Source organism: Delphinus delphis, chromosome 17, assembly GCF_949987515.2.
Source record: "Delphinus delphis chromosome 17, mDelDel1.2, whole genome shotgun sequence".
Classification (NCBI taxonomy): Eukaryota; Metazoa; Chordata; class Mammalia; order Artiodactyla; family Delphinidae; genus Delphinus; species Delphinus delphis.
Genome location: NC_082699.1, coordinates 73,858,543 through 73,884,537, shown reverse-complemented (window position 1 = coordinate 73,884,537; position 25,995 = coordinate 73,858,543). Strand labels below are relative to the sequence as shown.

At 42.9% G+C, this 25,995-nt stretch overlaps 1 long non-coding RNA gene across 4 annotated transcripts in view; it reads right to left on the bottom strand.

The window, feature by feature from the left end:
* Positions 1–25,995, bottom strand: part of LOC132413289 (uncharacterized) — a 445,109-nt gene that overhangs the window by 102,101 nt on the left and 317,013 nt on the right. For all 4 annotated transcript variants that reach the window (XR_011246238.1, XR_009516685.1, XR_009516684.1 and 1 more), the window contains one exon: positions 22,024–22,244. This is a non-coding gene — a long non-coding RNA (uncharacterized lncRNA). The remainder of the gene's footprint in view (positions 1–22,023; positions 22,245–25,995) is intronic.

Genomic DNA, 25,995 nt, shown 5'->3' with positions numbered 1-25,995 from the left:
CGCCACGGCCGCCCACTGGCCGGGCCCAGGCCTTGAAGCAGCAGCAAACCCCTCCCCCATCCCCACCTCCGCGACCTAATAGCGGCTGCGGTCTCCGTGGGTAGCAGTCCACTGAGGCCTCAGCAGCTGGAGTATATGGACACTGCCATTAAGGTAACAGCTTCACCCAGCTTCAGTCTCTCCATTCAAGTTTCAAACCTTGGTCCAGCTTAGATCAGTTGTCCACCCCTAGGAGGTGGCCAGAGGTCAGGGTTAAATTGCAAGGACAGGGCTTCCCTGGTGGCGCAGTGGTTGAGAATCTGCCTGCCAATGCAGGGGACACGGGTTCAAGCCCTGGTTTGGGAAGATCCCACATGCCGCAGAGCAACTAGGCCCGTGAGCCACAATTACTGAGCCTGTGCGTCTGGAGCCTGTGCTCCGCAACAAGAGAGGCCGCAATAGTGAGAGGCCCACGCACCGCGATGAAGAGTGGACCCCGCTCTCCGCAACTAGAGAAAGCCCTCGCACAGAAACGAAGAGCCAACACAGCTAAAAATAAATAAATAATAATAAATTGCAAGGACATTGCACGTCGCGACTGGAGGTCCACCTCTGTGATTGGGGCCATTCTCAAAGAAGGGCAATTGTGGTGAGCTGCGGAGTAAACTGATTGGTATTCGCTGCAACACATATCCCTATTGACCCTATACAAATGATTCTCTCCAGGTTAAATGAAAAGCCTGAGGGCTGGCTGGCTAGAGTCACCCAGCTAAGCCACTTCCAAATTCCTGACCCACAGAAAAACGAGGGAATAAAATTTGTTGCTTTAGGCCACTCATGCAGCAAAAGATAATGCAAATGGCTACTTTTTCCAAAGCCCCTAGGGTGTGATACTGCTTCAACAGTTTATAATAATAGTTTTTTTTAAATAAATATAAATATTTCTGTCATCTTTACAGTTTATAAACAGCTTCCTCACTTATGCTCTTCTAATACAGGAATCCATTCTCTTTACTTCACAAGGTGCTCACTCATTTCAGGTTTGTAAAATTTCCAGTGGCTAACTTTTTGCCTGATATTCAGCATAGGACAGCCAAAAAAAAAATGTGGGGATTGGAATCAGACAGACTGGATTATCTTAACTGAGATAAAAATTATATACAGGTAAATAAACAGATTTATAAAGGTACCGTTCAAACAGTTTTGACAAATGCATGCTCCGATACAACAAAAACCACGAATAAAAATAAGGAGCATTTCTGTCACCTTAGAAAGTTCTCCGTAACCCATCCCATGCACCCTAGAAAGTTCTCCATAACCCATCCTATGCAATCTCCACTACCCTAGAGACAACCAGGGTTCTGATTTCAGTCACCAAAGATTAGTTTTGCCTTCTTTGAACAAATGAATTTTACAGTATGTTATATATGATTACTTTCACTCAGTAGAATGTTCTTAACATTCATTCATGTTGCTGTGGATACTTTAGAACATTTATTGCTAATTAGTATTTTGTTGAATTAATATAATGCAATATATTATAAAGTACTGCATTCTTCTGTTGATGGGTTGTTTCCAGATTGTGGCTATTAAATTATGCTCTTATAAACATTTTGGATAAGTCTTTTCTTAGACATATTTTCGTTTATCTTGGGTAAAATACCTATGAATGGATTTGCTAAATCATAGGGGAGATGTATAACTTTGTAAGAAACCGCCAAACTGGTTTTCGAAAGCATTCGTATCATTACATTCCCACCAGCCGTGTATGAGGGTTCTGGTGGCATTACATTCTAGCCGACACTTGGGGTTATTGTTTAAATTTTAGTCATTCTAGTGGATATGTAGTGGTATTTCATTGTGGTTTTAATTGGCTTTTACTAGATGTCAAATGATGTTGAGCTCTTTCTTAAGCTCACTGCCCATTTTTATACTTCTTTTGTGAGGTATCTTTTCAAGTCTTTTGCCTGCTTTTATAATATTTAAAAATGACTGACTTATAGGGATTAGTTTATATTACGGACATGAGTTTTTTGTCAGATATATGCACTGTGAATAACCTCTCTCAGTTTGTGGTTTGCCTTTTCCTTTTCTTAACAGGCTTGTTTTTGTTTTTTATTGTTTGTTTTTAATGACTAGGGGTCTTTAATTTTGATAAAGTCCAATTTTTCTTTTGGGGTTATTTTTGTGTCTTCTAAGAAATCTTAGCCATGCTAAAGTTTGAATATATTTTTTCTTCTATTTTTTCTATGAATATGTTTCTTCTTTAAGAAAAAGAAGATTTAATAGTATCGGCTTTTACATGTAAGTCCATGATTCATCTTGAATTAGTTTCTGTGTTTGATTAGGAAAGTATTGGAATTACTTTTTTATTCCCATTTGCTGAATAAAATTTTCTTTCTTCATTAAATTGCTGGCATGCATTTTAAAAAAATTAATTGATCCAAATGTCCAAATGTGTAGGTCTGTTTCTGGATTCTCTAATTCTGTACTATTGATCTATTTTTCTATCCTTAGGCCAATACTACACTGTACTGACTGCTGTAGCTTTACAGTAAATCTAGAAATCAGATAGTATAAGACTTCCAAGTTTTCCTTTTTAAGATTATTTCATTTACTAGATCCTTTGAATTTTTATATACATTTTAGAATAAAATTTTCAATTTGTAAAAATCTTATGTAACTTATATTAAATTACGCTTGTAAAGGAATTTATCCATTTCCTCTAAGTTATGGAATCTACTATCTTTTTAACGTCTTCAAGATCTGTACTGTTATTCTCTCTTCCATTCCAGGGTCTCCTGCTTTAAGTTTGCTGGGCTTTTGGGGTCTATAGGTTGATATTTTCATCAAATTTGAGACATTTTGGCCATTATTCCTTGAAATATTTTTTCTGCCATATTCTCTCTAGACTCTCCTTTGGGAACTCCAATCACACATATTCTAGACACTTGATATTACCCCACATGCCACTGAGGCACTTTTCCTTTTTTCAAGTTTTCCCCCAGTATTCTTCAGATTGTAACACTTCTATTGATCTATCTCAAGTTTATTGATTCTTTCTTCTGCCATCTCTAATATATTGTCATTAAATACATTTTATTTAGGTATTATAATGTTCAGTTTTCGAATCAAAATCATTCCTCTATTTTTAATCATTATGGCCATCTTTTCCTTTATATCCTTGAATATTTTTATAATAGCTGTTTTAAAGTCCTTATTTGCTAATTCCAGTGACTGCATCATCTACTGACTTATTTTTCTATAAATTATGGGTCGTTTCCCTACTTTGTATATTTAACAATTTTTGAATATATGGTGAACATTTAGAAAGATACATTGTAGGAAATCTGGATCATATTGTCTTCTTTTAAAGAGTATTACATTCTGCTTGGGGAGGTATTAAATTATTGGTAGATCCTCTCAACTTTCCAGGCTTGCAAAGTTTTTTACTTTGTTAAGGGCTGGTTTGTTCTCATTTTGTCTATATCCTAGGGATTGATCCTGACTCTAGGAGTTAGTCCTTACTCCTAAATCTTGGCCTTTATGAAGTCTCAACTAAATCCTTGAGGTGCTCAGTGAGCTCTCTCCTCTCTGGCGAGTTTTAAACTCCCATATCTACCAGTTTTCCATGATCTCTGCAATTTCAGCCCATAGCAGCTGCTCTCTGCTAGACTTTGTGGAGTCTCGCCTTGTGCACATTGCAGTGGGAAGCCCCAAACATATGTCTCAACCTGCCTTCCTTGAAGATCTCACCTCTCTGTGCTGAAGTTGGAAAAGTGTCTTAAAGCAGAGAGCCAGACCAAACTTGAGGTTTAGTCTGTGTGATTTTCTTTTCTTAAGTATCACAGTCCTATGCTCCTTGATGTCCAAGACCTGAAAACAATTGCTTCATATATTTTTTAAGTTTTTATCACTGTTTGAAGTAGGAAGGTAAGTTGTACTAGTTCCTCCATTGTGACCAGAGCCAGACTTACTGTGTTGCTGTGTGACATTGAGCAAGTTAATTCATCTTCTGTGCTTAAGTTTGTTTATTTACAAATGAAGACCATAATACTTAGACCATGATAACAGCTACTACACTGTTTATTTTACTTATTCTGAACCTCCAATGACCCACACAGTACGTTTCATGTAGAAAGCACTCAACATATGTTCATTAGTTAACTGTATTCATTCATTCATTCAAGAAATGTTACTAAGTGAATACCTACCTCACAGAGATGTTGTTAAGAATAAATTCAATCATTTATGTAATATCAGTACAAAACTTGGCTCAGAGTAAGGATCCAGGACATTATAGATATTTAAAAGAAATAGAAACTGAAATTAATTCTATTTCTAGGCCCTAGGGTTTCTATTTAAAAAAAAAGAATCAGTAGGATCTTAGGTAAAAAGCATAAACATGCCTTGTGTTAGAACATCACTGAATAGTTTACGAATGCCATCAGTGATCTAAAAATGTATGGGGTCAGCCCGTCCTCACTGTTGATCCCATATCTGGAGCATTCATGAGCCTTGTGTTCCCAGTTTGTTAGGGAGAGCACTGATGGCTGAATGGCTGGTGGACCAGTGGGTGTTAGGACTTTTGCCCTGGTAGGGTGAGCAGGCTGGCTGAGCTGACTTGGCTGAATCTCCGCGGCACTCCCCAAAGATGGTGTCATTGCCCACACTAATGAGTCTCTGCACGTGAATAACTTGTAAACAAGCCATGATTTCTGTCCCAGTGTGAACTACAACTGCAGTGGGGCAGCTGGGAGAGGAGGCAGCAGGAGGAAGCCGGATTTATGAAGCTCCAGGGTGATGTTGAAGCCTCCGTTCTCTGGCAACGCACTGGCCACCTGATTAACAGTTCCTTTTCTACATCCTGCTTTACTTTCCAAAGTGCTTCTTGCACCTGTGACCCCGTTTGATCCCCACAGCATCCCCCGAATGGACAAAGGGCATTATTACATGTCTCCATTTTACTGATAAAGAAACAGAGCATGAAAGAGATAACATGATTTAGCAAAGCCCACATAGCTGGAAAATATGAGAGCTGGGTTTGGAATCCCTGTGGCAGAGGGCAAGTATTATTTCCATTATTTAGAAACAATGGTTTTCCATCTCTTTATCCAAATGACGGGTCATTGCAATGTGCACTTGAAAAGTGGGCTGGAGGATAGGGATACAGCCGGTCTTTCTATCTCCATACAGAGTCTTAGCACTTCAGAGCTCAATGAGACCTCACATACGCATAGGTCCAGCTACCTTATTCTGTAGATGCTGAAATGGAATCTCAGAATGGTCCAGCCACTCCCTGAAGCTCAACAGCAAGTTCTGAGGGCGACCTGATACACCATTCCTCATCTTTCCCTCACACCATGCTGTTTCTGCAAAAGCCTCTGGCCTCTGGCTTCACAGAATCAAACAAAACAAGGCCATGACAGCTTTGGGGCCTGGGTAGAGCTCAGGCCCTGACTTCACTAAGAGGCCGTGGATCAGTTTGACAGGTCACCATCAAAGAGAGCCTTTATGAAGAAGGTGCTCTGAGACACCCAAGCAGTACCAGTCAGTACGTTTTTGTTAGTTTCTCCAACCCTAAGCTGAGTCAAGCTGTATTGATCAAAACCAGTTGGGAAATGAATTACTGAGGCTGATCTATAAAGAAATTCAATCTGGAGATGGAGCAAACTATCGTCAGGATTCCTTATTAGGCCCTTCGCACCACGAGCTAAATAAAGCAAACAAACAGACAGGCACACAAAGGGCAAACTTTTTCAGGGGATGAAGATGACACTGTGGTTGGGGAATACAAGGCCATCTAATACCATAGGAATTGACCATTTTTTAATAACCAGCAAATCGATCCCTCTCTAAAAATGCGCCCGAGAAGTGAGAATGAGAAGGGACTATATTAACAAAGAGGGATGGAAATGAAATTAAGCCCCTAACAGAGCCTTTTCAGTATCTCTAAGATAGGAGTGGGATCCTGTCAGAGACTGCATTCTACAGAGAATCCGAAAGGTTTACCTCATTTAATTAGGAGAAAAGCGTGTGGGGAGAGAGGGAGTCTTCTGGGTTGGCGGGTGCTAGCAAAGAGATCGAGCCCTCTGTTTCAAAACTTGCTTAGCAAAAGCAATTCTAATTGCTGCCTTTGTTATAAAAGATTAAAGGTAGTTATGTCCCGGTGTACCTCGCTTTCATCAATCAATATGTTCCTGAATGGTTGTGTGCAAATCAGATTTTTGTAAACCAAATCCAATTTAATATGCCCTCAGAGAGCTTGTTGTTTCAAGGAACCACTTTGGTGAATTCTTTGGTAAGGCCTAAGACAATCCCTTAATATATTGGGTTGGTAGGTTTAAATTTTTTTTTTTTAGATGGTGATAAATGTTATTCCCTCTCCCATATTCAGAAGAAAGGGCTTGAAAATAGAATGGAAATAAGATGACTTAATGACACGATATAACAACTAATGGTTGTTATTAACCTATCTCCTATGATAGGTTAATTTAGTAAATGCTGAGATTACCTCTTGTATTTTCTATGTTTGTGGCTGTGATGTTGAGTGATGACTAGTGTTTAGCATTAGGATGATGAGACTCTTAGAAAGAATTAAAAAGGGTTACTTGGAAGGAGTCTGAAGAATTATCTAGTCCAACCTCCAAAACAGAGACTTCTCTTTGCAACCTTCCAGAATGATGACTATTTAGGCTCTCCTTAGATACTGTTTGAGTGCGCTATGTTATTCATTCATAAATTTATTTATTAAATATTTATTGAGCATTAACTATGTGGGGAACTAGGTTCTGGGGAAACGGGGAGAAAACTAGATATAGCACTCATGTTCTGTAGAAATTAATTCACCTGGGAGGATAGATATTCAATAAATAGTAACACAAATAATCGATGCATGGTAATTCTGATAGACGTTACGACGATTACATATAGGATGCTGTGAAAGTGGTCAGGGAAAACTGACCCAGGGAAGTTGCATGTAGTCTAAGACCTAGAGGATGGATAGGGGCTGAGACAAAGAAGAGCAATTGGAGGACACTATGTGCGGGATTGAGACAACTTAACTTGTGGTTTGAAATGGTTATTCCGGCTGCTATGTGAAAAATGGACTAGAGGGCAAGAATGGAAACAGACAGGCCCACAGTCGGGGTGAAAGATGCTGGTGACTTGGGCCAAGGTGCTAGATGTGGGGATGGAGACAAGGAGATGGTCCTGACAAATTACTGGGAATAGTATCAATAGGATGGGGTGACTGACTGTACATGGGGGTAAATGAAAGCAAAGAGTCAGGGATGATCTCTGCATTTCTGAGTTGGGCAGATGGAAAGACGGTGATACCATCTACTGAAGCTGAGAGCATTAGCAGAAGAGCAGATTGAGGAGAAGAGACTTAGTGCAATCGCTTCTGGGCACGTTGAGCTAGAGAGGCGCCATCAGTGGAGATGCCGAGCAGGCAGCTTAGCAACTGAGTCTGGGGCTCGACTTACACCAGCGTGGCAGCCTATGATCACCCTGCAGCAACGCCAGCACACAGCAGCCCCTCAGTACGGGCTAGGGGTTCAAGGACACAGCTTCCATTTCTAGGGAAACAAAGTCCTAGAGGGACTGATATACCAGGCCCGCAGCCAAAACTATAACTGGAACATAAGACCTAGACCGAGACAGTGATTTGAGTGATGAGCATGAATTGGAATTGACGTGATGAGCGTATGGGGACCCAGGTCACAGGAAAGCAGCAGGGCTCAGTTATTACTGTTACCGCTCAATATTTACGGCTTTTCGTGGATAACTGAGGTAATAACAGCAGTAGCCAGGAGATTCTTTTGACCTTTGATGCCAACCAGCATTGTGTTAGGAGGCAATATGCTACCCAGCTCATCAGGAGTAAACTTCTACAAAATGTTTAAATGCCCTTTGGTCGCCATAGAGACGCATGCACCATACCAGGCAGGTGCAACGTTTGACAGAAATTCTCACATATTAGGCAGCTGGTGCCTTTGTCCGGAGAGATGAGAAAAGTGAGGTAGGGTTGAATTCTGTCTTGTTTATTATCTCTCCGAATTCCGCTGTTTATGTCTTCCTGTGTTTTCTGGTAACCTTATCTCCTTCCTCTGGGTTCTTGATATACCAAGGTCTAAGTCCACAGCTCATCAGAAAGGAGCCTTGGTATTGGTCCATCTCTTCCAGTTGCATATGATAGAACTCCACCTAAAAAAAGCTTAACCATTTGATCGGGCTTAGGAATAGATCCATTAGACACCAGCTGGGCAAATGAGAGTCAGTCCTGGGACTGCATCAATTGGGAAAGAAATGCCCTACTTCCTCTAGATAGCTGACATTATAGAACCTAAGCCTGGAACTGCTAGTGGCACTTTTGCCATACATCAAGAGAGAGTACCTGATGGTGAATCCAGTGCAGAGAAATGCAGAGACCTGGACATGGGGGTGAAGGAAAGCAAAGAGTCAATGGAAAGAGAACTTATCTGATGACATGATTTGCAACCCTCGATTTAACTGTTTCTGAAGTGCATCTACTCTTGGTTTTCAGGTTACTGCATAGGCCCATATATTCTATTTTCTGTCTACCCAAGTTTGGCAAGTTTGTCACTTGAAACTGAAAAACTTCTGGCCAATTCATACCTGTGATTTGGTTACTCTTACTTTAGTCATGTGCCCATCCCTCGGAGCTCTCCTCATCTGGTTTCCAGGGGATGGAATAAATAGATCACATGGTCACACTGAAGCTTGGAGTTGGAGAAGGATGGGTTACTTTGATTGACATTCCCAACCAGAATGACATGGGAAAGGAGAAGGGCAATGTAAGAGGAAAGGTGCTATTACCAGGATGTTGGTAATTACGGCATATAGAACAGATGCTCTTACCTAATCAGGGTGCCTCTGTGTGCAGGAACAAGGGATTCTTCTCAAACAGTGTGCTTCCTCCCTAGAGATGGGACTACCAAGATTATGCAGGCTATCTGGATCAAAGGGAACACAGGGTACTACTCAACAGTGAAAGATTTTCCAGGTGCCAAAGTCCCTCTTTGGAGGATATAAATTATGGGAAATTTTGTTTAGGTAGATTTGAAACATCTAAGGCAGACTTCTTTGTGTTAGCGGTCTGATCTCCAGAAAGAAGGACCCCATACATACGTATTTGCATCGTCCCTTCAAAGTTGCACAGCAATCTAAACTGAGCCCAAAATCCAGAGGTATACTAGCTGAATATACGAGTTTTGCTAGACCTGCATAGAACTCTTCCACCGGAGGCAGGATTGGCTCTTGAGGCTGGTGCCTGGACTGCATGTTTACGGTGAGGGAAGTGGTCCATAGCCATTGCTGTGGGGAAAAGAAGGAAGGCAGAGACTGGCAGCCAGATACTACTTGGCAGAAGAAACAGGGAACCAGCATCTCAGAGTCCCAAAATACACGCATTTCATGCTTTGGGGTCCCATGGACTGGTGATCCGCCCCACTGTGGGTGTCCTCTGTACATTGTTCATTGTGAAGAATGCAAAAAATAATATCCATCGTAGAAAAGCCGGCACTCAAGTCAAGTTCTCCTATGTGTCGTGTCTCCCTTCCCTTCTGCCACTTGTATTTTATCACATCTTACCAGAGCTATTTCTGTCTATGGGGAGTTAGCAGGAAGATCACATATTGTACAGAGAGCGGGGTGTTAAATTTATGCAAAGGGAAGGAATGTGTCATGGCAAAAATTATTTATTGCATGGCGTCTCCCCTGAGGGTTAGTCTCTTGTTCGAGGTTTAAGGACAGCAGCTCTATATTTGTCTCATGGTAGAGCCACACTCCTGCCTGCCTCCTGCTCTCGGTGCTCAGAGCGTTTATGTAAAGTCGTGATGCAAACCTGCCACCTTTAGGAGGCACGATCTGGTCCAACACAAAGTGTCCTGCCTTGTAGCCATTTGTGTTCCGAGAGGAATGAGTCTTCAGCCAGTGAGAAGGAGGAAAGGCAGGAATAGAAAAGTGTTGGACGTCCTGGAATTGGGCCATATCATGGCAAAAGAGGTAGTTCAGCTAGCAGGACAATTTATGTGGCTCAGAGCATGTTAGAGGTGGCATGCTGTGGTCTAGCATCAAGAATCCATCAGACCTAAAGCTGGATCCTGTTTCTGCCATTGACTAGCTGTGGGTCTTGGGAGGAGTTAATCGGCGTCTCCAAGACTTCATCTTCTTGACTATAAAATGGGGACATAATACCCATCTGCCTTGTGTTGTATGGAGTAAGTGAAATAAAGTATTTGCTCAATGGCAGGTGCTGTTAGTTTTCTCCTTCCTTTTTATGAAATTAAATATTAGTTCAGTATTTTTCTGAGAGGCTTTATTCCCTGAATCAAATGGGTGGTATTTTCTAGTATAAGGATGACAAATGCTTGCTAAGCCTAGCACCGCTTCCTTCTTATTTTCTTTTAGCAGACATTGCTTATTGATTATGCCACACTTTCTTAAGAACCCCTCAGGATCCTTCTCAACACAACCCTCAAGGTGGTCATTTATAAAAAATCGGAGTTCACAGGGAAAGTAAAATACTTTTTCCATCTGTGATCCAGATCATGTCCATAAATTACTCTGTTGATCATTGCACCAAGTACGCACAGATGGTTTTTAATGTACATTAAATGTGCAAATGGACCTCCAGGTGCTTGGAGGACACCGTGCTTCTGAAAGATGTGCCAACATATTCTTATTCTTGCTTCAAATGTTGAATCATAGAATTTCTATCTCACTTTTGGACATTTGTGCCCCATGGCATATGTTCTTGAGACTAGAAAGGTGTCATCTCTTCCTCAGCTTCTCATACATATTTAGGGAACAGAACGACACAGGGATGCAGTGTGTACAGTAGAGATTAAGGGCTGAGCTTTAGAGTCAGACAGTCTCTGCCATATACCAGCTCTAAATTGGTTAAGTGAATCAAGCTCTCCGAGCCTCGGTTTCCCCATCTGTACAATCTGTAAATGAGTATAATAACACCTGTCCCCAGGGCTGTTGTGAGGGTTAAAAGAGATGATGCCAGTAAAGAGTGGAGCACAGCCACAGGTTTATATTCACCAGTCATCATTATTATTAATATTAATATTACCTGGAATATATTCAGGGAAGGGAGATCCCAAGATACTCAAAACCATGTCATAAAAGAACAGAAAAGGAACTGGAAATCGGAGAAGCTGGGGAACGCCAGGAGCACATGGTAGCTGTGATATTTGATTTCTAATAAGAAATATGTTTTTGGTCATCATCCCCTTTCCTGGCACACAGCTACTAAAATCTTTGGAATTTCCTGTGGTTAGAATGATAAAGGTATCTTTTGTTATGTGAATGAGATGACTTGTGGAAAGCCCTTAGGTAAGCTGGATGGGGGGGCTGGTTGCTAGGGGAGCCAACCTCTTGATTAGAGGTTTGGAACTTTCAGTTCCCCCCTCATGCCCACCCCCACCCAACCTTGGGGACGGGAGAAGGGATGGAGGCTGAACCAGTCACCAACAGCCAATGATTTAATCAATCATGTCTGTGTAATGAAGCCTCCATAAACACCCAAAAGGACTGGGTTCAGAGAGCTTCAGGGTTGGTGAACACAGGGAGATCTGGGGAGAATGTCACACCTGGAGAAGGCATGGAAGTTCCATGCCCTTTCCTGTTAACCTTGCCCTGTGTGTGCATCTTTTCCATCTGGCTGTTCTTGAGTTACATCCTTTTATAATAAACCCTTAATCTAGTAAGTAGAATGTTTCTCTGAGTTTTGTGAGTTGCTTTAACAAATTAATTGAACACAAAGAGTGGGTCTAGATGGGAAACTCTGATTTATAGCCAGTGTGTCAGAGGCACAGGTAACAACCGGGATTTGCGACTGGGGTCTGAAGTTGGGCAAGGGGGTGTCAGCCTTGTGGAACTAAATAAACACTTAACCTGTGGAATCTGATGCTATCTCCTGGTAGATAGTGTCAGAATTGAGTTGAATTACAGAACACCCACTCGTATCAGGAGAATTGCTTGTTGGGGTGGGGATCCCCCCAACCCCGAACATTGGAATTGGTATCAGAACCTAGTCAGTAGCTATCTTCACATTTTCTGAATGACAGATTTGACTAGATAGTTGATTGTATTATAGTTCCAAAATATTGGCTACCCTCTCCACGTCAGGATCATATCTGCTCATCTTTGAGAACTGGCTGGGTCATATGACTTGCTTTGACCAGTTAAACTTGAAAGTGGTGACTGCCACAGCTAAGCTTTAGGAACCTCCATCACAATTTCTCCTTGGCCCTAACCAAGATGGACAATGCTCCTTTAGCCCTGAAATAAGTAAGATCAAAGAGCAGAGACTCAGCTCACCCGGAGCTGATAAGTACATGAGCAAGAAAACAATCTTTGTTGTTGTAAACCCCTGAAATCTAGAAGTCATTTGTTACTGCAGCAGACGTTAACAAGGTCAGGACATTTTCTTTATAATCTTATGGGGCATAGTTAATGCCAACGGGTAGAAGATGAAACATTTCCTTTCAATATAAAAAATAATTTTCTGTCCATAAAAGCTGTCTAAAAGTAGAGAGGACTGCCTTGGTTGATAGTGAATTCCATAACAATGGAAGTATTCAAACAAAGTTGAATAATTATTTGTTTCCAATATTATACAGAATTGTAACAAAAAAAAAAAAGAGAGAGACTTCTGAAGGTCAATAGTTGTTGGTATTTGGGGAGAAATTTGCTCTGGAATCAAACAGAAGTCTTTATATCAGACTCACCAGAAAGTTTAATACACTGATATTTGCTATGCCTCCACAAAGAGATATTGCATGTATGGTGTTTTCCAAACATTTGACCAGAGAACCCTCCTCACCCCTACCCTTTACTATGGGACAAATGTTTTTTGAAACGCGTTTTAGGAAATGCTGGGTTGACACCTTCATAATTATCATTGTTTTGGACCAGATACAGTTTGAGGTTTGTTACAACCACAAGGGTCCCATGAGTTAGTCATGATTTGAGCCCTCAAGGAGAATACCAAAGACTTGTTTGCAGCCTGGGGGTGCTAGTTAAAATGAAGAGCTCATGCAGATTGAGTCAGTATGAACCTGACTCCACTGCCTATTGGTTATGTGGCCTTGAGAAAGTTATCTACCCCTTCTTTCTCAGAACTTACGTTCCAAGAATTTATATCTTATCCACTCTGGAAAGTTCATAATTATATTTTTAAACATTGCTTCTCCCTCATTCTCTCTATATTCTACTTAAATGATAGAATTTTCTCATTCTACGCCATAGGTCTCCTTATGCTTCCCTCATATGTTTTGTCTCTGGATTCCCTGAGATGCATTCTTTGGATTGTTCTTCCAGTTAACGAATCATCTCTTCAGCTGTGTCTAATCTGATATTTAATTTATTCATTGGATTCTGAATATTGGGAACCCAATTTTTAATGTCTTCCTCTTTATCTTTAATGTCTCTTTCAAAGCAATCTGGCCTTTTCTAATAATATCTTATTGTTTTCTTGTGGTTACTATTCTTCTATTTACTTCTATTTGCTTTTAAAAATTCTTATTTTGCAGTTGTTTTGCACTGTTCTTTTGCCTTAAATTCTTGGGAGTTGGTCTCCCTGATGACTGTGATTATTAAAACTCCCTTGTGGTGAGTCACTTCCCTGTGTATTTTGTACATTTTTATTGTTAATTCATCTTCACTGAAGGCTAATTTTCTGTCTGGTGGGAAGCTCCTGTGTTTTGGGAGTGAATCTGTGTTTCTGAGCCCTTGTTTTGGCCCCTGTCAAGGGCTCCAGGTTTACCACAAACCAGGAATCACTTTTTATATTAATCTGTTGTTTTGAGATTTTTGAACTATTTGTGTCACATAGTTCAGTTTCCAAACCCATCTGTAATGAAAGTTTAGGGTTATTTTTCACCAAAGACTTCTTTTTTTTTTACCTTTATAGAGCTCTGGGTAGAGAGATGCTTCTTTGTAAATTCTCAGGGTTGGTGGTTCAAGTCTTTCTATTTTCACTAAGAATTAATTTGTGATGGTTCCAGCTTTATGCAGCCACAGTTGCAATTTTCCACCTATCACAGACTCCAGGCCTTATCTCCTGTCAACTACAAATTGGCTCTTGCCATCTGCCTCTGTAAGGATTAAATCATGTGCTGCTGCAGCTGCTGCCTTTCGACACCCCCTGGAGGGACTTCAGGGTGGAGAGCAGAAAGAGACCCTCTGTGCTCTGAGAAAAACTGGCAGAACAGGTCTTCAGATAGTTAGATATTTTCAGGAGCTGGTTTTATGAGCCCAATTCTTGCATCTCCTCTTATCTAGAAAAAGCACCTTCATGGTGACGTCTGCTCCTCGTGACTAGGAGAAACCCTCATGAGACTAACAGAAACCTTCTGCCAAAAGTATGTGCTTGACTGCAGGTACTCCCCCTTCACCAAAATCACATACATACTGACCTTCCCCCCCACTGCTTTGGAGCAGTTCCTCAGAGCTATCTGAAATGCTGTTTCCTGGGCTATAGTCCTCATTTTGCCCCAAATAAAAGCAACTCTCACATTGTGCATTCTTTTAAATTGACACTCCCATGCCTATATGAGACTGAAACCCAAGCCCATAAACATGTGGGCATTTTTCTAGGTCTAATACTATTCCCCACCTACCAGGTTTGCCACAGTGTGAGATTTTACAGTTATCACAGTGGCTTTCAATTCTTTCTTGTTTCTGGCACTTGGTCATTTTCTTTGCTTGAATACTAAGTAAGCTATGTGCATGTGTCTTGCTTTTTAAGTTATTATACTTCTCCCATCGTTTCCATTTGTAAGTAGTATGTATATATCAGGAAGGGTTCTGGATTATTCACACCACCAAGTACCTAGTGTTAGAACAATGCATCCATACACATCTGTCTCATCCTCTATAAATCTGATATAACAGCTTCTACCTCATTGGTCGGCATGAAGATAAAATACCTAATGAAACTAATGCACTCAATATAGCGTCAGACACATAGGAAATGCTCCATACATATTGGGCATTGTTATTGTTATTTTTGAAACATGACATAAAAGCAACCATACTCCAATAAAAATTAATAAATAAAAAAAGGAAACACGACATATACATTTGGGAAAATAATTATAAACATGTTGGAGAATCCTAGAAAGGGATGATGATGTGTCTGTCTCTTCAGCTAACATTTCTTAGCTTTTTACATAAGGACGTAGTGGGCTCCTGGGAAAAGTCCTTAATGGAGCTTGAAATTGCCCATCTGCCCTAGGCAACCAGAGTTTCAAATCAGAGGGAGACAAAACAAAGTCCATTTTATGACTTCTCAAGAATACCCTCGTGGGCATAGCGCTCTCCTAAAGAAAGTGACTAAGGTATTTGGCTTCTTTCTCATGACCTGACTTATTACGTGAGGGGAGAGGCACTGTAGAGTTCAGCACTGTGCTGGGTCCTCCTACCCACAACACAGGGACTTGACAGTTTACCTTTGAGGGAAGGATGCACATGGTAATAATGGCTGTGATAATAACAATATTTACCATTCTTTGAGTCCTTCCCATGGGCCAGGCTATGTTCTAAGCCCTTTCCATACAGTATCTCATTCAGTCCTTAGAAGGAGTTAGGTGCCGTTATGAAGATGCCTGTTTAAAGTTGAGGAAGGTGACTACAGGGTTGCAGTACTGGGGATGCCTGACACCTGAAAGAGTCGGTTCGCCCTGCTTAGAAGCTTCATAAAACAGCTGCAGTTTTGGTGGTGGGCAATGAAAAGAAGCAGGAACAAGTGGTGCGAATGGGGCAATGAATAACCCCAACATGGTGTTAGTGTTACTCCAGAAAGCACAGCAGAGAAAAAGAGAAGGTGAACTTCCTTACACTGGGCACTTGCTGGGAATAAGACAGTTTGCATATATGCTGTCTACTTATAATGCATTTCTATTTTAACCCCCTAGATTCTGTGAGGTAGGGATGGCTATGCCCCTTTATACGTGGACGAATTATGGCTCAGACAGGTACCTTGCCCCTGATTACCATCTACTGAGTAGTACCTGGGTGTCCTGACTCAAGCCTACAAAATATATCCCCTCTCCAACCTCCCCCCACCCCAGCCTCTGAGCCTCTGAAGGGGTGGGACATGGATTTGCATCTGTTAACTCCAGAGAGGGACTTAAATGCTCAAGAGGAGAATGTGTGGTATACCAGTTTTCTACCAGAAAAAGGGAAACTTGAAGGATTTGGGGCTTAGGAACTGTGTTAGTAATAAGGAAATATAGAAGGAATATGGTAGTGAAGAAGCAGAGGTAAATGGCAGAGAAGAACCGATGTTTTTCATGGTAGGCTCTGGAGTTGTAAAGGTGAGTGGGCTTTCCTTTCCATGAGAATAAAATCCAAACCCTCATCCGGGGTGTCGGGATCTGTGTTTCCCAGAATCCCCTTTGTTCTGTGGTTCTGGTTTAGAGTTGGCCAAGAGAGGAAATCAGGGGTGGAAGGAAAGCAGGGATATTACTCTCAGGAGGATGTCGTGGTCACATAGGGCGATGAACGGGCGCAGAGAAGGCCAGCGGCGCCCGCCTGCCCATGCTCTCCTCTGCAGCCAGCTCATCTTCTCAGCTGCTGCCCACAACCCAGGCACTTGGCTGTGACTCTGCAGTGGTTGCAGTTATACACATTTGACTACCCTCTCGAGACAGCAGCTTCCAGAGACCACCGAGCACCCACCTCATTTGGGGAGGCTGAAGTGCGTATGACTGTGGGCTCCCCACAACCTCCGACATCCCCACATTGACTGTGCTTCAGAGACTGCTTCTCTGGTCCTTCAACTCCCCCGTTCCAGACACCTACTTCCCCGCACCTCCTACATGCATGGAAAGTCTAACTCCTATAATAACTCCCTTATTTCTGTAGCACTTGCAGTGGTTCTAATTCCCCACTGAAGCCTGGAAGGCACACCTGGCCCACAGAGGCTCCGCCTGCCTCTCCAGCCTCACTCTGGCCTGTCTCCCTCACGCTCCTTCTAATCTGCTCTCCCTAGAACACGCCATGTTCTTCTCCAGCCTAAAGTCTTTCAGGTTGATGTCTATTTTTGAACATTCCTTGGGATTTATCCATTGAGAGCAAGAAGGTAATAGGATGTCGGCAAGAGTTTGGCAAGAGAAGGAATACTCCTTTTCACCCTTCTGATCTCAGCCCAAATGCCCCATCCTCCTGAGACTCTTCTTAACTACCTCGATGAAGAAAGTTTCTCATGTTTCCTATCACAACGCCCCACTTCTTTCCTGTCCCTTCAGTCTATCCATGCGTTCTTCTACTAATACGGTTGCTTTTATTTATTTATTTTGGTCCCACCACACAGCATGAGGGATCTTTACTTCCCTGACCAGGGATCGAACCCAAGCCTCCTGCAGTGGAAGCCTGGTGTCTTAACCACTGGACCTCCAGGGAAGTCCCAAATGTGTATGCTTTTAAATTTTCTGGTTCCCTGCACTAGAATGTGAGATGCATGTAGACATAGGCTGTTCACTCTTGCATGTGTGACCAGCACAGTGTCTGAAACACAGTAGGGCTCTCAAAATTGTTGTGGGACTTCCCTGGTGGCACAGCGGTTAAGAATCCGCCTGTCAATGCAGGGGACACGGGTTCGAGCCCTGGTCCGGGAAGATCCCACATGCCGCGGAGCAACCAAGCCCATGTGCCACAACTACTGAGACTGTGTGCCACAACTACTGAAGTCCACATGCCTAGATCCCATGCTCTGCAACAAGAGAAGCCACCGCAGTGAGAAGCCCGTGCGCACAGCAACGAAGACCCAATGCAGCCATAAATAAATAAATTTATTTATTTATTTAAAAAATGTTTGTTGTGTAAATGAATAAGTTAACAGACCTGGCCCACTGAACTGGCTTCTACTGTCACATCACATTGTTGTGTTGGTCGTGATGATGGTGTTGGTACTGAGGGTGGGATAGGTGGGTACACTTGGGTCAGAATGTTCTTCACTTTTCTACCCGTGGTTTTTATGAGCTTAGCTCTCGAAACAGAAAAAAAAAAAGTTTTACTGAGAAAGGTAAAGGATTTAGGAGGAAAGAGCTGCATTGTTCTGATTGTTCTGGATGACAGAGGCAAGATTGGAGGACCTGGTAACATTCGGCAGAGAAGAGAGAGGATCCAGGGAACCTGGGTATAGTGGGAGGAAATAGGAAAGGGAAAGAACTCCCAGGGATCCTGTAGAGAAGGGAATTTGGGAAAGACAAACATCTAACAGGGGACACATATATTTTCTTAATTTTGCTGAGGGTTGTGCTATGTAAATTTTCTCCATTCCATAGTTGTTAGTGAGTCCACATTGCTCACTTGTGCTTTGGTATAAGTGGATTCTTTAGGGGGAACTGAACAGCTGTTGAAGTCTGCAGCCAGGTGGGTAATGAGATAAACTCAGAGACAGTATGTGGCCAGTGGACTTGAAGGATGGGCTTCATCCTTAAACTTACGGTTTACACTCCATAATGCTATGTAGTGAGAAGTTTGGAGAAATCTCGCAGTGAAACACTGAGACTTCTACTCTAAAGATATACCAAAAAAACCGTGGGATTTGCCTGGCAGTCCAGTGGCTACGACACTGCGCTCTCATTGCAGGGGGCACAGGTTCGATCCCCGGTCGGGAGACTCAGATCCCGCATGCTGCACGGTGCAACAACAACAAAAAACACATAATAAAAAATAAAAAATAAAAATATACCAAAGAAAGCAAATTAATGAAGGTTACGCAATGGTTTCCCAGTCTAAGCATCCTAGTTACTTTGAATCTCTGAGGCAGAAGAAGCCTGAGAGTTGAGAGTCATCAGATCCCAACGGTAGGTGTAAGAACCAAAGATTCTTTCTATGTAACACTATTGTTGATGCCCACAATTTCTTGGTGGTCCTCAGACTGCTGTTTCCTGGAGAGTATAAATGCAAACTAAAAGTAATGTGCATTCTTAGAAGCCGGCTTCCATGTAAAAAGCTCGGTCTGGATTCCTGATTGATGAGAGACCATCTGGTGAGAAAGAGATGCCCGGTAGAGATGAAGCAAGGCTCCCAGCTCATAGCCAGCACCAAGGGCCCAGACATGTGTGTGAGGCCATCTTGGATGCTCTAGCCCATCAAGCTGCCCAGCCGACACCATGTGAGACAGAGACGAACCATCTTTGCTAAGCCTGGCCTGAACTCCTGCCCATTTTTGGCATGGGCAAAAACATGGCTGATGTTTTAAGTTACTAAAACAAACAAAACAAAAAATGACGTGATAATACAACACGTGCCACAAAGTCGAACATGCTTTTTTCCTAGCGTCTTTTGTTGTTCTGGGTTCCTTCATACTGACCTGTATGGTTGTCATTTACCTCTTGCTCTTAGAGAGGAGGGCCTCTGAAAATTTACTGGAAATCCAGTGTTCTGTTCGGTTAGGGCCCAGTTAATCAAGAGTTTATAGGTTCCTTCTGATAATGAGCTTGAGGAAATTGAAATAACAAAAGACCAACTCCAGAGAGTTGACCTAGATTATGGAACCAGCTGCTGGCCAGGGTCTCTCCCCTTTTCTCCAGAGGATAATTAGCACCGGAAGTTGTGAAGTGCCCCTCACACAAGGATGCCAGGGAAGAACATTCCTCAAGACATCACATAAGAGGCGGTCTCCAAGGAAGTCCAATTAAAAATGTGTTTGGTTGTAAAAGTGCCCAAGGTTTAGTCATTAAGATGCCTGTCAGCACCTATGACTCTGTCTTCACACTGTATGCTTCATCAGGAAGATTGCTCTGGGCATCGAGGGCTTCGGGTTACAGGTGACCTTCAGGTGCAGATACCTTAAGGTAGATGGCTCATGGTGAGGACATTTGGGGCATCAATCATAAGGTCGAAGGAAGCGTATGAAGGTGCCGTTAATATAGTGAGAGGAAAACTCAGTGACCCAAGTGCTCTAACACAAAGAAGCCTATTTTTCATAGAATTAAGAAGCTTGTTTGCACTGGAAGGAATTTTGGGTATTTCTAATTCAGGGATGCCCAGGTCATCTCAGGTGTGGTTCCTTGGAGCACAGCGTTGAGAAAGCACCAACTGGACTTGGTGAAAAGAGTGCTCTGATTGAATGACAATGTCTGTCTCTGCAACAAGATGACAAGTGTAGGAATCCACGCTACGCATCTACCATATTTTGTCTTGTACCAACTCTTTACAGTTGGGCAAACTGAAGCCCATTTTATGGAAAGCTCAGCGTCCCACATGCGAAAGGTCATGTGGGAAATTAGTGGAAGGGCCAGGTCTTACCTAAGAACCTCCTCGAGTAGTTTGTACTATTGTTCCCACTCATATTTGGCGTGGGGTTCAGATTTGTGACCCTATGTGTACCTGTGACACTGAAATTGACGTCCTTGCCTTTGACCTAGGGCACATTTTAGGGATTTTGGCTCAGAATGTCCCCTCAAGTCCCGGAACTCAGGGAAGACAGATTACCCTATCTCCATCCTCGGTTACCATCTTGCTCGGCCAGAACCTCACTAGGTTTTTGAAAAGGGAATTTGGACAAGTCTCTATTTGAAGTCATTTCATCTATTACCTTTAGATTTAATAGTTTTGGAAGCATGCTTTATAATCTCCAGATGAGTGCAAGTCTACGTTTTGGGGCTCTTATCTCTAGATGTGTTTGATACAGGGTTCAGAGAGGTTCCAAGACTCAGACATATTGAATGGCTTCAGTCCAAGTGCTCAGTTTCTCCTCTGCTGAGAGATGGGCTCAGCTATTATCGCTGTGGAAGGACCAGACGGAGAGTGCTAGGACACTGAAGCAGCATCTGATTTCTCAGCGACTCCCGCCAGCGTCTGGAGAAGGACATGCTCTTGCCGCTTTTCCAGTCTGACTCTAAACAACCAATCAGACCCAGCTGACATTCTACCTCTCAGCTGTTGACTCACTCTCAACCTTTGGGAACCTGCTTCTCATTGTAGATGGAAATCCTCTGGCTGAGGACGCCTTCAAGCTGCTGACCTGACAACCGTCCTTGAGAAGGTCACCTCTCCTTTCTCTAAACTTCTGCTTGCTGTCTGGTCTCTGACATTCATTTAAGCTCTTGTAATGTATTGTTCTTCAGCCCTGACACACCCGGGCACAGGCACACGCACATGCACCTGCACGCACATGTGAACACATTTGGTGTGTCTGTGTGTATAGGGGTGTTGCTAATAGAGGACAGTGAAGCTAGAGACTTCATAGAAAAGTACCCCAGTCAGTCTCCACCTCATTACTCTGATTTATGTGGAGCGTTTGCCACTGGGTTTTGTGGGCATTGCGACAGGGAGCATTAGGACAGTGCCCGGCAGATGTTGAGTGAACAATGCCTGTCAGCTGCCATCAGCCACTTAAAGGCAGCAGAGCTACTGGGGCTATAGGGATGGGGACCACAAGCTTTCTTCCCTCATTGCCACACATCTGAGGGACCTTATTAGCTTAAACATCCCAACTGAGCTACTGGGGCTATAGGGATGGGAACCACAAGCTTCCTTCCCTCATTGCCACACATCTGAGGGACCTTATTAGCTTAAACATCCCAACTGAATCAAAACAGCTCAGTTAAGGAAGAAGAAACTGGGGCCCAGGAGTTTTGTTACTTGTCCCAAGTCACACATGTGCAGTAAAGCCAGGAGCCGGTCCAGGTTGTCTGAACCCTATCCGAGTCCTAAACCCATCCATACACCATCCTCACCTCTTCTCAGGACTGAAGTGCACTTAACGTGAACTGAGGCTCACCTACAGTTAATTGTTCTAGAATTAATAGTTAATAATTATGCTCATAGGTGTGATATTAATGTGGAGTTACTAACTATATTAGCCATTGAGATAAGTGTTATGAATTAAATATTTATGATGATTCAAATTATCATAGTAACAGGTTGGAGACTGAGATCAGCCAGAAGATCTGCATTTCCCAAAGCATTTCTTACCAGATAGTCCATAGAGAGAGGGTCCTGTGGTCACAAAATTTGGGGAAATATTCTAAGTCCCTCCTGGAAACTCACCACACTCAGGAGTGTATTAAAAGGCGCTGAGATGGGCTTCCCTGGTGGCGCGGTGGTTGAGAGTCCGCCTGCCGATGCAGGGGACACGGGTTCGTGCCCCGGTCTGGGAAGATCCCACGTGCCGCGGAGCAGCTGGGCCCGTGAGCCATGGCCGCTAAGCCTGCGCGTCCGGAGCCTGTGCTCTGCAACAGGAGAGGCCACAGCAGTGAGAGGCCCGCGTACTGCAAAAAAAAAAAAAAAAAAAGGCGCTGAGAAATACTGCAGGAAAGAAATCTGTTTGTCTGTATGTTTTTATTTGCCCACCAAACTGTCTTGGGGGTATCTCCTGTTAAAACTCAAGAAACTGTTTGTGAAACAAACTGTAGTAAATGGATCACAAGTTATAAGCCCAACTAGGTACATATGAACAAATAATCTGGGCTCTCAGAGTCCCCTGCCGCTGTGGGTTTTACACTGCAGGGTTTGTTTTATCCTAAAGAGAACGTTGCAGAGAAAGAGGTGGGCTATGAGTAGCCTGGGGTCTTAGCCCGTTTCCTCTGTTTCAGCCAGAGAGGTTCAGCTTTTCTCTGCTTTGGACACTGAGATTCTGCATAAAATTGTCACCTACTTATTCAGCAGATATTTCCCAGCATGTGCCAGCTGTGTTCGAGGCACTTGGGATAAATCAGTGACCAGAGACAAGGGAGATTCTGACTTCATGGAACTTGATGTAGAAAGAGGAGACAATGGATAATAAATGTGATAAACAAGAAAATTATATAGCATGTTCTAAGATGATCAGTGCTATAGGGGGAAAAAAGAAACAGGATAAGGGGGGCGGGGAATGCAGGGGGGGAGATGCATGGGTGTCACTTTAAGTAAGGATTGAGGCCAGCCTCACTGAGAAGGTGATACCTGAGCAGAGGATTGGAGGAGATAAGAGAGTGAACCCTGCTCACTTCTGAGGGAGGAGCATCCAGAGAGAACAGCCAGTGTAAAAGCCCTAAGGCAAAGTGGAGAGTTGAGGAGAGAGTGCCAGAGATGTATCAGAGAGGCCAGAAGGGGCCAGTGACCAGGGGTAAGGGTGTGTTTAGATTCCGATGGGGGCTCGAGGACATGGAAAAGAATGAACATGTGGGGAAGAACTGGGTTGGACTATTTATTGTAACTTGTGCTATACCCATCAGCAGAATCTAACCAATAAAACAGAAATTACTCATTTATTTTCCACAGTGGGAATTTAATGTGGGACATTAATTGCATAACCGAAGGGAAAATTGGGAAAAACAGGGACGGTGATGAGCAGTAACAGAAGACATTCCCAGCCCTAGCCTGGAGGGATAGAGGCAAGAGGCAGTGGAAGGCAGCATGGGGACAGGGTTCACCTGGCGAAACTTGAAGCACAGAAGATCCTTCTAGGAAGAGCTAGAAGGACAGAGGAGATGCAGCCTCTGCCAGAGAACCCGCTTGAGGCTTCCCCCTTCCTTCCACCCTTCATTCTCCTGTCAGTGGCCAAACTCTTCCTGGAAAATATCACCTGCAGAGATAAGCCCTCCTCTGAAGAGTATAGAACGGGTATCCCAGGGATCACTTGCTGTGTAACAAACTACACCAAAATTCTGTGGCTTAAGACACAGCCATTTTACTTGCTTATTTTCCTACAGTTTGGGGCAGAGCTCAACCAGCACTGTTTATTTCTGCTCCAGAAAACCTCCAGAGAACAGCTCCCTGGGGCTGGAGGATCCACTTCTGAGACAGCTCATTCGTGTGGCTGGCAGATCAGTGCTGGGCGCTGGCTGGGGGCTCGACTGACACTGACTGCAAACTGAACAGTATTCCCTCCCAGCCTTTGCTTTCCAGACTAAACAGTCATCTTTGTGGTCTGATGTCCTCAGCCTAGATGGTCTGCCAGGTGGCAATAATAGTGAAGGACCATGAGTTTGGGTATTGGAGAGATTGGGTGGGGTTGTACCACACAGCAGCAGGCTTAGGGCCAGTTGCCTAGTCTTTCAGGATGCTAGTCTGCACATCCCTAACGGGAGGCATACGCATACCTCCCTTGCAGAGTGATTCTGAGACCGAATGAGACCCTATAGGTAAAGCCCAGGACCTGTACTGAGCAAATGATTGCTCTCTTAGTCTCCTTCCCCCACTAGCAACGCCAGCCAGAATGAACAGAGGAGAGCCAGGCTCTTCTCAGAGAAAGCACTTTCTTCTGTTCAAACTCCTGAACAATAAGAGGGAAGAAGGGACCGAGTTGGCAGGAAAGGAAGGATGCAGGAAGAAAGGAAGCATAGAGCACAGTCTGGTCGTTTTAGCTCTAAACATTGAGTTAAACTGGCTTATCAATTTCTTATCAATTTCCAGTCGCCCTCAGTGTTCCCCCAGCTTAATCTGTAATGGAAAGAACACTTGCTTTGGGCTGAAAGGACCAGAACTCAAGCCTCAGCTCTGTACTAGTAAGAGTAATTTGGATGACCCTTAGGCAAGGCATTGTATTCTCTGACCTTGAGTTTCCGCACTTACATCTGTGGATATTTCTTCCTCCCTCTTAGGTTTCTGCACAAATTGAACTAGGTAATGTATGTTCAAGCGCTTTGCAAAGCTGAATAAAAATGTAAGGGATTAATTATAATTTCTATTACTGTCACTATTACCATTTTGGACTTTGATTCCAATTCCTTCTTCCTTTGTCTTCTGGGATTCTCCCTGCTTTGCCCAGAAAGCTCATTCGTTAGGCACCAAGGATAATTCCCATACGGACAAAAGATGTGCAGCTTCCAGATCAGCTAAATTAGAAATGTTTAAATTTTTCATCTATTCCCTTGTCTACTCTTTAGTCAATAGCTTATTCTGACAACTTCATTACCTCCTAATTACTCCAAGTTCCTTTGCTCATTTTCTGTGTGTGTGATAAAAAAAAAACAACAAAAAAAAACTCCCAAGAAAGGGATTTGACTTATGAAGTCACTCGACCCCTGACTGACAAGCAAACCTTCCCTGCTCACTTGAAGGGGATTTGCTTTCTCTTTGTTGCAAATATTTGCAAAAGCGCTTCTGGTGCCTTGCTTGACGATTGCCAACTCTCCTTTTCTGCGTACTTTACCTTCCACTGCAAGATGAGAGCGATAAGACACATTTTCTTCCTTCTCTCATCAGAGCTGATTTATACTCTGCCTATAAATCTTTGAGCAGCCCTTCAAGAAGCTGTATCAGATGTGCCTTAATCTTTGTATTACTCATTTCTTAAAGGAATTTTAATCTATTGGGCTTTAATTTTACGTCCCTTAGAAAGTGCCAGCCTTTTCTTAGCAAGGCACTTTATTCTTGCAATTTGATAATTACTTTCACTGTCACTTTCTCATGAGGCTATACTTAGAAAATTAGAGGTGGAAGTGAGCTTTGAGATCACCCAGCCTCCTGTGATGCCCAAACCTGGCGACTTGTGTTAATCCCAGGGCTTCTTATTAAAAATACAGATTTCCAGAAGATTCTAATTCAAGAGTGGAGCTCTGTCAAGTGTGTGTTTAAGGTGCCACACAAGTGATTCTAATGAACAGGCAGCTGAAGGAACCATGAATCCAGTCCACGGATTTCAAATCAGAGATGGCTTCATGGCGGAAGGGAAGAGCAAAGAATTTGGAGTTTGGGGGACATGGGTTCAAGTACTGTAGCCTCTTCATACCAGCTGAGCATCCTGGGGCAAGTTCTTTATTCTCTTAAATTCCTAACACGTAAAGTGGGGATCATAGCGCTACAGAGAATAGTTTGGAGGCTTAAAATGGAAAAACATATCCAGTGGGAATTTGATCCCTTTCTCTTCTCCTAGGGTCTCTACTATTTCCAGTTTTGCACAGTCTAATTAAAATTGTGCTTTTAGGATTACCAATGCTTTCTTGGTTATCATCAATGTAGCCCCTAATTTAATCCTCACAGCACCACTATGAGGGCAGTACTATTATTATCTCCAATTTACGTATAAGGAAAAAATAT